This window comes from Procambarus clarkii, chromosome 84 (assembly GCF_040958095.1).
Source record: "Procambarus clarkii isolate CNS0578487 chromosome 84, FALCON_Pclarkii_2.0, whole genome shotgun sequence".
NCBI lineage: Eukaryota > Metazoa > Arthropoda > Malacostraca > Decapoda > Cambaridae > Procambarus > Procambarus clarkii.
The window spans coordinates 18,225,212-18,238,323 of NC_091233.1; the positions used below are offsets into that span (position 1 = coordinate 18,225,212).

The window sequence follows — 13,112 nt, forward strand, 5'->3', positions numbered from 1 at the left end:
AAGTCCAGACACAGGAACTTGGACAAGTCCATTAGGTGTTACGGGATTGGTTTAAGTCCGGGAGTCTGGGCACGTTTGGGTGTAGAGTAGCAGGTTATAGAGTTATATCTGTGGGGCGCTGCTCGAAGCTTACTCCAATGTTTATTTTTTCAACGTGAGCTGAAGGTGTAATATTTTTTGGGGAGGTTTACCTAAATGTTGTGTGTTTATATATAGTAGAAGGGGGAAGCCGGTGCTGCCCGGTTATATATCTTGTGTATTTCCCGATCTATCCATCTATCTCTATTAAATTATCTGTCTATTGCTATTTATCCCTCTGCCCATCTATCCGTCTATTTCTCCCCCTATCCATTCATTCGTCCATCTATTCATATCTTTATCCATATATCTAGGCATCCATTCTTCTATCCATGTATCTATTTATCTATCGCTTATCCATTAATCAACCCATCCATCTACCAATCTATCCATCCATATATCCATTTATTTATCCACCTATGTATCCATCTATCTTTGTCTATCAATCTGTGCATCCATTTATCCATCCATGTGCCTGTACATCTATCCATACTGCATGTACATCTATCCATCTATCATTAAACTTGCAATTTCAACTGTGGGCAACATATGAATAGCAACAAATTTATATTAATTTTCTTCGAGATCATTGAATTGTTTATAATACTTTGAGAAAATATTTCTATTTTGAAATGTTGGTTTTCCAAAATATTTAGCTGTGCAGACGGCGAACAGTACCATAGATCGCCGTGGGGGTTTGAATGTAGCCGTGCCACGCCGTGCTCTTATCAATTGTGGCGATTCCCTACCAACCTATGACGGCGAGAAACAATGGGCAGGGTTTCTTTCACCCTATGCCCCCTGTTACCTAGCAGTAAAATAGGTACCTGGGTGTTAGTCAGCTGTCACGGGCTGCTTCCTGGGGGGTGGAGGCCTGGTCGAGGACAGGGCCGCGGGGACACTAAAAAGCCCCGAAATCATCTCAAGATAACCTCAAGATAACCTATGTTGGTCCCATACCCCCCAAAAACACTCTCTCTTTCTATTTTGGTAAAACTATAGCTGGAAATTATTAACAAAAAAAGATACATAAGGTCAGAAGGTTTATCTTTTTTCGTAGATAGATGTTGTGGCAACTTTGCCGCACATCAACAATTAAAGTTACTGCAGTGGCAAATGGAAAGTTGCCAGAATCAACCCGTTCTTGCACTTTCTTACAGTCAATATTGACTTATGAAATACGTGCATATGTGACATACTAAACATACTAGTTTACCTTGAAAAGCTTCATAGAAAACACCGACCTTACCTAACCTTCTTAGTATGTTAAGATAAGCATCTTATTGCTTCGTAATTACAATTATTACTTAACCTATACCTAAAATAGGTTAAGTAATAATTGTAATTACGAAGCAATGAGATGCTTATCTTAACATACTAAGAAGGTTAGGTAAGGTCGGTGTTTACTATGAAGCTTTTCAAGGTAAACTAGTATGTTTAGTATGTCACATATGCACGTATTTAATAAGTCATATAAGTCAGTAATAAGACTATACGAAATTGCGTGAACGGGTTGCCAGAATTGCCCACACGTTACAAACACTGTATACATGAAAAAAACTGTTTACTGATTATGTATATATCAACTTCTCATCCCTCTCCTTTCTGTCGCCACCCTAGTCTCCACTTAACACAAACCAACAACAATTCAAGCCATCAACTTACCTCTTGGGGCCCTGACCATCACTTTCACTGAATTGCCAATATTGACATTTCGACAACCGTCTCACATAGCCAGAAGTTGAAGCGGTTTGTCGAGCGAAATGGTGATAACTTAATTGCTGCCGGTCAGCTCAAGCACCAGTGGAATACGGGCCATCCACTTTGGACTGAACAAGCACAACACTGCTATGTAAACACACCGTCTATGTCGCCGGCCGGTCGGCCGAGCGGACAGCACACTGGACTTGTGATCCTGTGGTCCTGGGTTCGATCCCGGGCGCCGGAGAGAAACAATGGGCAGAGTTTCTTTCACCCTATGCCCCTGTTACCTAGCAGTAAAATAGGTACCTAGGTGTTAGTCAGCTGTCACGGGCTGCTTTCTGGGGGTGGAGGCCTGGTCGAGGACCGGGCCGCGGGGACACTAAAGCTCCGAAATCATCTCAAGATAACCTCAAGATAAAATGTAACCTTACAGATCAATTATACTTACAGCTCTCACACAGAACACTCATCTGAAAAAGAAAAAGAAATTTATAATTAGAAATGAGCATAATAATTTCTCTTTTTGCAAATAATTGCATAATAATATGTACACCATAAAAAAATAGGGGGTGGTAGGAGAAGCGAACAGTCATGCGTATTCAAAATGACAAGTTTTTCTCCGAATGCTCTGTGTTCCCTTCTCTGAGGCTGTGGGTCCCTATAATTGCACCAGAGGTGGTACCCCCCATAATTTTTTTTTAGAAAAGATCTAATTTATAAGAGAAAAGAAAACACGGCTGGTTTCTGAGCTGATGGACTTGTGTTATGAGGAAAGACTACGAGAACTGGCCCTCCTCGTATTGGGGGAGACGAGAGAAAGAGGGAAACATAGTAACGACATGGCAGATTCTAAGCGGAATTGAAAACGTAGTCAAGGCAGCATTGCACTAGTCTAGGAACAATAGAACGTGAGGTCATATATGGAAGTTGGAGAAACAAAGGAGTTAGAGAATGATTGAAAGGCAGGGCGAACGAGCTAGGCTCATAGGAGCTGCCTCGTATGGGCCAATAGGCCTTCTGCAGTTACCTTTGTTCTTATGTTCCTAAAAGCACATCTAGGTAAGTACACATACACTGAACTAAGAGGTATGAATAACGAATAACAAATGGAATTAAAAATCACGTCACTGGAGGACAGAAGAATTAGACGAGACATGATCACAAGGTGAAAAATATCCTAGGGAACATTCAACAACATTTACAGAATAAAATTGTCCGTTAAGCACTATACGATAGTCACACACAATATATAGTGTAGATATGACCGAGCCTGTCTCGAAAACTATTACACAGTACAAGCTTTAAAACCTTCGCATGTACAATTAGACAAGTACAATTTAATAAGCACACATGCACACATGACTGGACCCCATGTTACATGTTAATCCGTTCAAGGTCAGGGTAATCCTCCTGATGCAGGAACGAGGGCTGTACTGGTTGGCATGCAAGGTAGCATATTCATAATTTGATTGGAACACAACTCTAACTCATGTTAATGCTAATGCATAAGGATAGAAGGATAAGGATAGGAGTTATACCTTTAAAAGGTATTTGAGGGGTGATTAGGACAAGAGACTGTCCAGAGAGACTACTACTTTTATCATAAGTAGTTGTAGCAATATTAGTGATAGCAGTACTAGTAATAGTAACAGTATTAACTAAAAGTAGAAATAGGATTATGCTTCACATTAAAGTAGATTTTTTTTGGGCACTCTAAGCCAGAATGGAGAGCAAGGAGAGAGCCTTCTGTTGTCTATCATCATATACATCTATTTAATAATTATCTGAAGCTGTGCAAAAAGAGATTATTTCCAGAAAGCAACCTTAGAACAGACAGAACAATTTACTGTTATCTGCTCTAATTCAAAAACTCCAATGTGCTGCCGTGCGTGCCTCTTGAGACACAGTGCTAGAGGCACATAGGTGCTCGAGACACAGTGCTAGAGGCACATAGGTGCTCGAGACACAGTGCTAGAGGCACATAGGTGCCCGGCACATGTGGTGCAGTGACAAGCACGCGTTTGTTTTAAGGCAAACACGACGCTAAACGAACTTCAACAATATCGTTTGCCAGAGTAAAACATTTTGAGAGAAATAATTCCTTGTTCACACTCGGTTGACCAGAAGGTAACTTTTATGTTCCGTCACAAAGAGAAGGAGAGGGAAGGGAGAGAGGGAGAGAGGGAGAGAGAGGGAGAGAGAGGGAGAGAAGGCTTGTGTGCAGCAGAGACACCTCGTCTGTATTCTCTGCAAATCAAATAGACAGAGAAAAGCTGCAAAAAAATAGACAGAACTTCAATGAACAGAGACAGCGACAAATCACTACACAGCCAGGCAAAACGGGACACAGAGCATCCATATGACGAGAGAGGTAGAAGCCAAATCCATTATAGAGACACAGAGAGACACAGATGCATAAGGAAGCGACAAGGAAGGCTACAGACGTAATGCCGAACAGAGAAGATTAAAGGAACAAATCCACAAGGGCCGTGACGAGGATTCGAACCTGCGTCCGTAGTTAGAGAAGGCTAGTGTCCCTCCTCCATTGCACAGACATTAAAGCTGGTGAAAGCTATCCTTAGCTGACCTTTTCCCCTCCCTAAAGGCTTTAACCAATGCCAACGTTGACCAAAACTAAGCTTTATGTACTCGTTGAAGTGAAAAAAAATAATCAGGAGAAAACGCCAAACCAATACGCCTATACAGCACTGGGAAAGGGTTCAGGATAAGGATTTGGAATGGGACGGGGGGAATGGAATGGTACCCAACCACTTTAGGACGGTCGGGGATTGAACGCCGACTTGCATGAAGCGAGGCTGTCGCCCTACCCTCCAGTCCAAGTGGTTGGGCTTGGGAAATGAGGGTGGAAGAGGAACTGTGTGTCTGTCTGTACGCACGTAATTGTGTTTGCGGGGGTTGAGCTCTGGCTCTTTGATCCCGCCTCTCAACTGTCAATCAACTGCGATAATCAACTGGTGTACAGATTCCTGAGCCAACTGGGCTCTATATCTGTCTGTCTGTCTGTCTCTGTCTGTCTCTGTCTCGTCAGCCTTGAGACGGTAGCACTAGAGTATACTGTCTTTTAAAAGTCCGACGAGTGTCTTCGAGGTCGCCTTTGTCATCCGGAGCGCTGCTCGAGATGTTTACAATTGGTTGGTGAAGTGTTTGTGTGGGGTCACTTAATGCTTTTATTATCCTTTGGCCTCTTAAGTTGCTGTTGGGTACTGCTGCTGTATGATCCCCTGCTGTGCTGGGGAGTCGAACCCTGGAAACACAAACCGGAACTGTTTCTATTTTCCGCTTGTTACAACTTGTAATAAAGTTGTTACATCTTGGCTTAACGTGTTTATGACGTATTAGAACGTTGTTACAACTTGTTATATTTGGTTGTTAATAACTGGTTAGGTGTTAAAACTTGTTCAAACGTTGTACCAACGTCGTAGTTTCGGTGTGTGTTTGGCGGGAGGAAATCGAGGTTTTAAGACGGCCATTAAACGTTGTCCCATTCGTTCTGTATTATTATATGTTTGGGAGGCTGGCGTCTTGTGGAAATTGTGGTACAATGATATGCTCGCTCGCTCGCTCTCGCTCTCTCTCTCTCGCTCTCTCTCTCTCGCTCTCTCATTATCATTCGTAACTCTGAACTCTCTGCGGATTTCAGGGTAAGGTTTAATTCATCCACTTTCCCCCACCCCCACCCCCCCCCCCCGTCCTTCTCCAACCACTTGGGCTGGACGGTAGAGCGACGGTCTCGCTTCATGCAGGTCGGCGTTCAATCCCCGCCCGTCCACAAGTGGTTGGGCACTATTCCTCCCCTCCCCCCCTCTTTCCCTCTCTTCACCATTTTTCTCCATCTCCCCCCCCCCCCCACTATTCATTATCTCCCACTATTGTCTCATCAAAATAAAATGCAGCCATGATGAAGTGTTGACGTGTTTGGGAACAAACTCATCACCTCCACCAGTTCTCTCATGTCATTTTTGCCTGTGGGTGTTTTTTGCGTCAAATAGGTTTGGCTAACCTAGGGGGTTCTGACGGCTGAGTGAGCAGCGCTCGGGATTCGTAGGTCCTAAGATTCCGGGTTCGATCCCCGGTGGAGGACGGAACCAAACGGGCATGAGTTTCTTTCACCCTGATGCACTTGTTCACCTAGCGGTAAATAGGTACCGGGGAGTTAGACAGCTGCTACAGGGCTGCTTCCTGGGGGATGTGTAACAAAAAGGAGGCCTGGTCGAGGTTATCTTGAGATGATTTCGGGGCTTTAGTGTCCCCGCGATCCCGGTCCTCGACCAGGCCTCCAGGAAGCAGCCCATGACAGCTGACTAACACCCAGGTACCTATTTTACTGCTAGGTAACAGGGACATAGGGTGAAAGAAACTCTGCCCATTGTTTCTCACCGGCGCTCGGGATCGAACCCAGAACCACAGGATCACAAGTCCAGCGTGCTGTCCGCTCGGCCGACCGGCTCCCGTAGAAGTGCATCTTAGCACCACAGATTTTCACTACATTTAGTCTAAGACATGAACGAAGCCTTTAGGCAGGGAAGGGAACTTTGAGGAGAAAGTGCTAAGCCATTACGACTATATAGCACTGGGAAGGGGTCTGGATAAGGATCTGGGATGGGACGGGGGGGAAAGGAATGGTGCCCAACCACTTGTTGGACGGTCGGGGATTGAACACCGACCTGCATGAAGCGAGACCGTCGCTCTACCGTCCAGCCCAAGTGGTTGGGCGAAGCCTTTAGGAGAAAAATGTTATAATAATGAGGTCCATTCCCTAGATATTGTTATCAGTAAGGAACAAAAATGTCCAGAAACGAACAAAAATGTCCAAAAACGAACAAAAATGTCCAGAAATGAGCAAAAATGTCCAGAAATGAACAAAAATGTCCATTAACAAACAAAAATGTCCATTAATGAACAAAAATGCTTACAGCCGATCACATACAAAACGCCCCAAAATTTATGACCAGTAAATGCTACCATTCACTATAAATTTACGAGAAACATAACTCTACCTTCAGATCAACAGCGCATATACCGATAAAGCATTATCATAGTTATCTAAACATATTTTAACTATTTTAACATCAGTTCCCAGTAACTAATATCTACAGGTATTAAACAGATATCAGTATCAGTCTACAATGGACTTGAGAATGGTCCAGGACGGACCGAAACGTCGTCGTCCCTTCACTTTCTAGTGTGTGGTCTGGTCCACAGAACATCAAATCTATCAACATTTCTCAAGTGAATGTTGTCTTAAGGGTGAAAATATGGTTAGTAATGCAGGTGTTTGGGCGTTCTAAACACCTGTAGTGTGAAATCAGGTTAATAGCGAGTTCACGGAAGTGCGTTTTCACACCGGTCCGCGAGGCACCGCGATGTTTAGATGTGTTATAACTTGCCGTAATGTAGGGAAAGCATTTAGATAGTTAGATATATTTTAGATATCATTAGATAGATTAGATATCGGGCAAAAATTAGCATGGCGGGCATTGGAGGGTAGTGGAAGGTATCTTGATGTTATCTTGAGATGATTTCGGGGCTTTAGTGTCCCCGCAGCCCGGTCCTCGACCAGGCCTCCACCCCCAGGAAAGCAGCCCATGACAGCTGACTAACACCCAGGTACCTATTTTACTGCTAGGTAACAGGGGCATAGCGTGAAAGAAACTCTGCCCATTGTTTCTCGCCGGCGCCTGGAATCGAATCCAGGACCACAGGATCAGAAGTCCAGGGTGCTGTCCGCTTGGCCGACCGGCTCCCTTGACCGACCGACATGGTGTAGGTTCCAGACCACACTATCACAGTTCTGGTCTTGGAATCAGACCAGACTCTTGCTTCGTCTCTCCAATCCTCACTTCAATATACAGCTCAACAGCTCTCTTCTTAAAACAAAACAAAAAATCCTTTTGCCAATCCCACAGAACAAAGTTCAGCCTTGACATTGAGTGTCGGCTTCCATTAATTGGTTCTAAGAACGGTTCAAATTGGTTCAAACTAATGCATTCGCTTTCAAATTGGTTTATATTATTGCAAGAAGGTGTCTGCTTATTCCATGTACCAACAAGTTGGAAGTTTCGGCGCCACAAGGAAGCAATTGTTCACAAAGTTGCTTTTGCAACAATGAGCCATTGACTTTAAATATTCTAATTGTTCTTGAAGGGCATTGTTGTATTTGTAGGTTGTGGTTGTGGGATGGTGGTAGTGATGGTGGTGGTTGGTGGAGCGAAACTATACAAAATATTTCCTAAAAAAAATTAAAACCAAATTCAAATAAATGATTTTTCAAAAAGTTTTATCAATTTTAATAACATAATTTTACTGTAATTTATAGCTGAACCTCAAACGTCATTTTTCAGTGGTATTATTGCCTCCTATTAGACATACAATCCACATGTCGGAAAATAAAGAAACGAACGATTTATTTCGTTATTACTTTTATTATAATTATTATTATTTCTGGTTTTACTAGTAACTCAAGTATTTACCCTTCAGCACCCAGCGGCACTCACCGCTGACTAGCCAATATTACGGAGATTGAATGATGGATGGAACACCTTCAACTAACTAATGGATTTAAGCCGAGATGAGAAAATGGGATTTTTTGGAAAGCGTTCACGTAACCACACACCATTAGCTAGCCTTCCTCCACCACCAACACCATTAGCTAGCCCCCCCCTACCACCAACACCATTATCTAGCCCCTCCTACCATCAACACCATTAGCTAGCCCCCCCCTATCACCACCATTAGCTAGACTTCCCCCCTACCACCAACACCATTAGCCAGCCCCCCCCATACCACCAACACCATTAGCTAGCCCCCTACCACCAACACCATTAGCTAGCCCCCTACCACCAACACCATTAGCTAGCCCCCCCCCCTCCACCAACACCATTGGCAAGCCCCCCGCCTCCACCAACACCATTAGCTAACCTCCCCCAGACACACTAAATCACCGTCTGCCATCGACCAGCCCCAACAGTCAGCTCCGTCACCATGCACCTAAACCGTTGTGAACACTGCTCTAAATACAATGTATGCTATGATCAAATGGTCTGTTGTGATTTGTCTGATGTGAGTGGAGTGCCCAGGAGAAAAACGAATATTGGCCGGTGAACACACACATTACAGGTGTTGTCAGGTATTATAAATCTAGTGATATTAAACACTCGAAGTACTCCCCACGTACGAGAGAGAGTGAAGTAGAGAAGCAGCGTACAAGATGACCAAGACATGATCTTGACGTGAAAAATCTTGACCTCAAAGTACCTTGAGTGGTACTTGGAGCTGGATATGGAGGAACGTAGAGGGTCTTCAATACACCTTGTAGTGGGGAAGAAGGGCAGGTGTAATCCCGGTAAATGTAGTGTTGACTATTGTAGTGGTATTAACTGTAAAGCCAGCAGCTGTATTTGCTGCAGTTGTTGTGGCGGCAGTTGTATTGGGGGGGGCCGTTGTATTGGGGGGGCAGTTGTATTGGGGGGGAGCAGTTGTATGGGGGGAGCAGTTGTATTGGGGGGGGAGCAGTTGTATTGGGGGGGGGGAGCAGTTGTATTGGGGGGGGAGCAGTTGTATTGGGGGGAGCAGTTGTACTGGAGGGGAGCAGTTGTACTGGGGGGGGGGGCAGTTGTATTGGGGGGGGGGGCAGTTGTATTGGGGGGGGGCAGCTGTAGTGGGGGTTGTGGTAGAGGAACTTAAAAAACTGTTATTATACTCGAAAGTTTGGTGAAAAATTTGCGGGGGCAATAAAGTGCGGGAGGAGCGTTGTGTGGGAGCAATATTGCGTGGGAGAAACAGCGTGTGCGTGCGGCTAATATAGCGTGGGAGAAACAGCGTGTGCGTGCGGCTAATATTGCGTGGGAGAAACAGCGTGTGCGTGCGGCTAATATAGCGTGGGAGGAAGCTGGCCGCCAGTGTGAAACTCCCAGGTTGGTATAATATTTAACATGGGGTAATGAAGCTGTTGTTAGTTATGACCAAACTCGGTTAACTCACGGCCACGAGCCTTGCATAATTACGCTCCCTCTGGTGGCAGTAATGGTGCCAGGAGAGCCAATATCGCCCAGCTTGGGGCCCCAGATGATGTGGTTGGCACTACTGATGTTCTTACCTCTAATGGTGCAGTTAGGTGGTGGTTACAGTACTGCTCTACTGCCGAGTGGCGGAGAATGTAGCTTGACATTGCATAGGTCAAAGGTTCGCGCGCCCCCCCCCCCCCCTCACAGCCCTTCTTGAGGTTATCTTGAGATGATTTCGGGGCTTTAGTGTCCCCGCGGCCCGGTCCTCGACCAGGCCTCCACCCCCAGGAAGCAGCCCGTGACAGCTAACACCCAGGTACCTATTTTACTACTAGGTAACAGGGGCATAGGGTGAAAGAAACTCTGCCTATTGTTTCTCGCCGGCGCCTGTCACTATTGGATTTTGTTTTTGATATGTATCACGTTAATGGGATTTCTGGGTGTTGGTGTATTGCTGTATTATATTACTGTATTCACTGCCCCTACAACTCGTCTCAATCCGGAATGGCAACACTAATTGACCTAAATGGGAACGACCACTCCACATTCCATTAAGCAGGTGAAGAAAGAATTGTTGTGGTGTTCGGTGGTGGCTTGGTCGTTCATTGACGCAGGATTGAACTGCCTATAATTCAATCCCCAGCTCAATACTGCTACGGTGAGGAGTAATGGGCCAAACGTCCCAGTTGGTGAGGACGCGAGCTACATACTCAGGCATGAGGGGGAGAACATGATGTATTTGCAAGCTGTGCAGGATGTGTGAAACTAGATCAACACTCGGGTTTCACATTATGGTGGCTAGATCGGTGCAGGGGGCACGCACGCGCACGCACGCACGCGCACACACACACACACACACACACACACACACACACACACACACACACACACACACACACACACACACACACACACACACACACACACACCTCGGGGGGGCCTCGTAGCCTGGTGGATAGCGCGCAGGACTCGTAATTCTGTGGCGCGGGTTCGATTCCCGCACGAGGCAGAAACAAATGGGCAAAGTTTCTTTCACCCTGAATGCCCCTGTTACCTAGCAGTAAATAGGTACCATGGAGTTAGTCAGCTGTCACGGGCTACTTCCTGGTGGGTGGGTGTGTGTGTGTGTGGTGTAGAAAAAAAAGTAGTTAGTAAACAGTTGATTGACAGTTGAGAGGCGGGCCGAAAGAGCAATGCTCAACCCCCACAAACACAACTAGGTGAATACAACTAGGTGAATACTCTGCTCCGTCAATATTAAGGTAGACCGAATTTCTTATCTACAGTCTATTGTCTGATTTCTTTTGTCTGCTGTAATCAATATACGACTTTCTGGCTTTGATCGACTCACAATCAGATCACTTGCATCAAGTTATCGACTAATATGCTTAACAATTCTAGTTGCAAACTGTTTTATGTTAACCACAAAAACCCATTCATTTACAACAGCTTAAAAAAGTATTCCAAACAAAGATTTACAAAGAGCTTTTAGTGTTTATTCAATTCAGTCTCACTCTATTCCAGAACAATTGAAGTCGTTGACAATAGACACGATTGTAGAATTCTATTTCTATATATTCTATTGCTTGATATTTTATAAGGACGATCGACAGGTTGGGCTTGAAGCAGAGTTCGTCCGTGCAAGCACATCTAGGCGACTACATACATACACATACATACATACATATACATCACATCTACACATACTGTAAATCACAACATTCCAAAATAAACTTTCTAAAGAACTTTTGCAATTTGCTCTCTTTATCCCCTGCCAAAAAATATATACAAATGTACACACACAATAACATCGAACTTGTCAACACACACACAATGATTTACTGGTCTCCGAATACTATATTTACTGCCCCTTATTGTGTTTCTTGTCAAACTTCGCCTCCTTCTATTGACGCTTGCATGACTTATTCACACAAATCCTCTCCCTCACTTGCTTACAATCTCAGAGGGGCTTCAGGCTATCGCCCGAGACATCTTTGTCATTCCACAACACAATCTGGTGTCTTAATTTCTTAGAGAAGATTGTTTTTATGCGATTGTGACAAAATCTTGTTAGGCAAAAGATTGTCTAACAAAATCTTGTTAGACACAAGATTGTCTAACGAAATCTTGTTAGACACAAGATTGTCTAACGAAATCTTGTTAGACACAAGATTGTCTAACAAAATCTTGTTAGACACAAGATTGTCTAACAAAATCTTGTTAGACACAAGATTGTCTAACGAAATCTTGTTAGACACAAGATTGTCTAACAAAATCTTGTTAGACACAAGATTGTCTAACAAAATCTTGTTAGACACAAGGTTGTCTAACAAAATCTTCTTAGACACAAGATTGTCTAACAAAATCTTGTTAGACACCAGATTTTATTTGGGATTTTAACCCCAAATAAAATTCCGTCTAATTGGTGCAATAAGCCATAAAAGATGTCTTCTCCTTGCTGTCAACCACAAATTCAAGTTCCTTTTTAAGACATTTGAAGCAGCAAGACTCTGATTCCTGTACTCCTCCAGTGCCAAGCAGGAGGGTAACCTGATCGTCACGACACTGCCAGAATGGCACTGCTTCTGGCACTGTCGTCACTGACCCCAGTGCCATGTCTTGAGTGCCACTGAGCACTCAAAATGATCAAAATCATAATCATGATCAAAATCATAATCATGATCAAAATGATACATCACGCAATTGTGATTTCTGTGTGTTAAAGGGCTTAGTTGGGCACCAGTTTGGTATTCCCGAGACAAGCAGCAAGCAACAGCACGCAGCAAGACAAGCAACAGCAAGCAAGCTGCTTGCCTGCTGATTCTGTTGATTCTGATAACCAATGTTATCAGAAATCATCCAGCTGCAACGGTTGTTTCATTCACACATACAAACAGTTCTTATTATGGAAAATTTTACATAGAGGGTCATTAGTGTGATTTAATTTACTGATAAGTAAATTTAATGATAAGTAATCCTAGGGACACTGAGTCTCATTCCTCTTTGTAATTTCTGTAAATAAATTTTTTTCCATAATTTCCCCCACAATTTCCACCGTTAGTACCTTATATGCCTGTTAAATTAGTATTTTTGTTGATATTTACAAGAAAACAATTTACACTGCATAACTGTATCGTAGTCCCTCCTAAAAAATAGCAAATAACGAGACCAATTTCCTTTCTTTGCTTCACTAGTGCACAGAGTAAAGAGTTTCTGGAGGAAGGATTCCCAATTTATCCGGCGGTTCACAAAGACATTTTCCGTTCCTCAGAGGCATTGATCGAGCGCATCCATGACGTCAGCTCC

At 43.9% G+C, this 13,112-nt stretch overlaps 1 long non-coding RNA gene across 1 annotated transcript in view; it reads right to left on the reverse strand.

Moving 5' to 3' along the window:
• Positions 1-13,112, reverse strand: part of LOC123774878 (uncharacterized) — a 329,931-nt gene that overhangs the window by 249,306 nt on the left and 67,513 nt on the right. Inside the window, exon 3 of the long non-coding RNA XR_006775001.2 lies at positions 2,231-2,252. This is a non-coding gene — a long non-coding RNA (uncharacterized lncRNA). The remainder of the gene's footprint in view (positions 1-2,230; positions 2,253-13,112) is intronic.